Here is a 3,836-nt window from a genome sequence, read left to right on the forward strand (position 1 = left end):
CGGAAAGGATTTGGGGGCAGTCAGGCCTAGAGATGAAAGTATAAATTAAACTTTTACGAAGTCATAAAAAACACCCTGATGTTCTTTCTATATCTCCATAGGCAGGTAACGGCAATAACTTATCTGATGCACCAGAAGGGCGTTTTACCCTTGTGCCAGCTTTGCCTTATCTCGCTGGGACTCGGCACACATCTCCACATCTACTAATGCATTTACAAATTCATCGAGGGCACGTTTTGCATTCTTGCCCCACCACATTCTTTGGGATCAAAGTACAAATCGCTTTATTTGGCCTGGGCAAAACACAGAGCTGTTTTGCTTACAGTACTTCTCATCAGCTGCACACCTGGGACGTGGTCCTACACTCCTCCTATCCTCCCTTAAGCAGTTGAATGATTAACTGCATACGATAATAAGACAAATAAATATCCAACTGGAAATATCATTGAGAGAACTGAATCCTTCTGAGTTACACATTGGCTGTTGCCAACGTGCAAAAAAGCATTCAGCCACCATGTGGAGCTATTAATTCTCCATCAATACTTGAGAAACTAAAGGAGTGCAAAGGAAATACAGACCCCATCTATCAATCACGGATACAAAATGATCACTCCTTGTAAAGGACAGCTGTGATACCACGTCCTAAGTGCATCCATTGCACCCATCATTCCTACATTGGGTGGGTAAGTGGAAGATAAGGGACTATTTCTTTCTAGGGCTTTACAAACATTTCACTTCTGCTGTTGCAGGATTATGATAAGGCTCAGGGAGGTGTAATTAAGCTTCTGGGATGGGAAAGGGGACGGTAGGTGGAGTCCTATGCCTGTACAGTGTAGAAGAAATAGAGTGTCATTGAGGCCAAAGAGTGCTGGTGCCCAACCCCGGTGGGGAGTGACAGATTGCCACATCTGTTGTTCTATGGAGAAGTTCTATTGACTTTTCAGGTCACACACAGGGACTGTGGGATTATACCTGTCACTGAAACTCAATTCAGACATGGTGGGATGTCCCTGCTCAGGTGCATCAGCCATCTAACAAAGGCATCTCTTCTGCAAGTCTGCGGTGTGGAAGGGAAGGATCCAGGCAGGAGAGGGCAGGAGGTTTGTTACCTAAACAAAAGTCATCAGGGAATCAAGATATCCCCACGAACACTCTGACATCACACCCCATTTCCCAAATTCAGCACGTCCCTGTGCAAGGTGGGAAGTGAGTAACCGCAGCAACATGACCTGTGTGGGACAACACCATAATGACTCACAGTGCAGCAGTGAGAGCACATTGGGGATGTTCCTCACCTTATTCCCCTCTCTTGTCCTGCAGTGGTCCCTCTCTGCTGCATAGGGACTGTGGCTGCCTCTAGGCTTGCAACAGCAGCCACGCTCATGGGTTGATCCCTTTCACCTTCTCAGCCAGACTCTCCATACAAACCCCTGTAGAAGCACACAGACATTTGGGACAGCCACAGATTTCACGGTACGGTGGAACACTGGTGATCCTTAAACCACAGTTTACCCATTGATCCCAGTCACTTACCCCTTTAGAATTAAGGGGCTGGAACAGAGGACCTGACGTTATATGCAGGGAATGGTTGCTATTCTTGCTATTTGAGAGTGGCCATGAGTGCCTGAATCACACAGCTCCAAGCTGCTGAGCACTAATGGTCACATGAGGTGTGGGGCTATCAGGAAAATTACCACGTTGCCTGTGTGCCTTGTAATGATTATCTAATCGTGGCGCTTTCCTGGTGACTACAGGAAGTGAAGGACGGTGCTAAGGTAGGTGCCAGGTGGATCCAGTGTTTGAGTGTTTGAGTGAGATAAACTATGGGGCAGCTGGTTCCAGAGCTGGGCAACTCAAAAAGGGCACTGCTTATAGGACTCTGATGATGTTTTCTATTTCAGCTCCTTTTTAAAGGCTTCTCCCTGTGCTCTGCCATGCTAAGGAGCGTGGTTTCCCCCAAGGGATGCTGCCCAGTGCATTGCTCAACACCTTCTGCACCAGAAAGCTTCCCCTGCAGATAACATCCCTGATAACCATAGTTACTGGAAGGCTTAGTTACATCCCTAAAACACCTTGAGACAGCCTGATAGAAGCGGTTACAGGAGGACAAAATATTATTACATCAGAACTATCCCACGGTGAGGTCCCGTCTCACTTATCTAATGACTCACCCAGCCGGGATGGACGACGTGCTTTGGAATTCCAATAGCCACAGGTACAACCTGCTGTTGATGAGACTCCATCGAATGCCTGGCCAGGCAGCTGGATGCACATGGAGCACAGGGAAACAGTGCTTCTTCATGCTGTTTACCACTCTGCAGCAGTAACTGTAGGAACAATGTAGGATCACAGAGAGAACCTCATAGAGATGGGTTTATAGGCAGGAAGAATGCTGCACACCTTGTGTCCTGCAAGGCTGTGCCCAATGGTTTCTCAGCCATCATTATTGAGTGGCTTTGATTTATCTTAACCATCGATAACAACAAGCCAAGGAAACTCAGCACATCACTGGGGATGAGAAGGGCTGATAAATGGAGGAGAGCCAATAACTGCAAGCTGCAGTGTTTAAATCACTACTACTGGGGGGCTGCATGGGTAGGCCTCCAGTTGTGGCCACTGTGATCCTATGTGACAGGGCACACCGTGTGTCCCAACCCAGGGAGGGGCTGCAGGGTTGGACTGTGGCACGTCACGCACACAGAGGGTGATGAGAAAGCAAAGGCAGAGAAAATGAGGCTGACACAGGCAGAAGGATAAAGGGCTTAAAGCGGGCTTGGGGCTGCCTTTAGAGCATGAAAGAGCACTGATCATCCTCCTGATGATCAAAGAGGGAATTGCTGTAGCTGCTCTGAGTGCATAAGGAGAGATCTCGGCTATACCCAGTGCTGAATGCAAAGCACCTACGTGCATACAGCAGTGCTGAACACCACTAACCTCGAGCCCAGTTTACCAAAGTGCCTATTGAAGGTGACTCAGTGGGCAAGCCCTCCATGAGCCTGACACGCAGCCCTCCCCTGCATCCTGCCAGGCAGCCACACACCATGCTGACAGCATGGCAGCCATACAAACATAGGGGCACCACGAGGGGCTGTGATCCTCCTGCTGTGCAGACCCCTCTGAGGGGCAGATCTTGGGGAGCTCCATCTTCACCCGCTCTCCATTTCTCAACCATTTTATAAGGGTCTCCCTAAATACCTCCCTGAAAAATATATATATAATCTACAGTTTCACTTTATTTTCCCCATTTTTTAAGGAATTGAGCCAAGAAAATAATTATTTGCTACAAATGAGAACTAAACCAAACCGTGAAGGTTTTCACATCCCTCCTTTCCCCATCTGTTTCCTTATCTGCATGTGAATTTGAAGTTGTTGGCTTGTTTCTCCAGTGCCCTTTGTACCACAAAGGCTTTGCACTCAGAACAGCATTTCTCTGTGTCAATTATTGCCAAAAGCCGCTAAGATTGAAATCCCTCCTCTTGCATCCCATGCAATATTATTTCCAAGAAGCCTATAGGAGATGGAAGCAGACAGAGTTAATGCACCAAAACCGAGATGACATTACAAAGAACTATTTTAAAAGGTCCAATCTGGGTGAAGAACTATAGGAACTCACTGGGAAGTGGAAGGTGTTCCCCCATACGGAGGAGATGACCAAACCAACACCTCCCACTCGCCCTCCTCGTGCCGTCACCTCTTATCAGGGCTTCCCAGGAGCTGGATGCAGTGGGAGAGTACTGTGAGCCAATGGGTGACGCATGGCTGTGGGCAGGGCGGGCGGAGCAGGGAACTCACCTGCAGCCAGGAAGGTATAAGAGGCTGCGGCGTGCGGCCGCGCG

Source organism: Coturnix japonica, chromosome 21 (genome assembly GCF_001577835.2).
Source record: "Coturnix japonica isolate 7356 chromosome 21, Coturnix japonica 2.1, whole genome shotgun sequence".
NCBI classification, from domain to species: domain Eukaryota; kingdom Metazoa; phylum Chordata; class Aves; order Galliformes; family Phasianidae; genus Coturnix; species Coturnix japonica.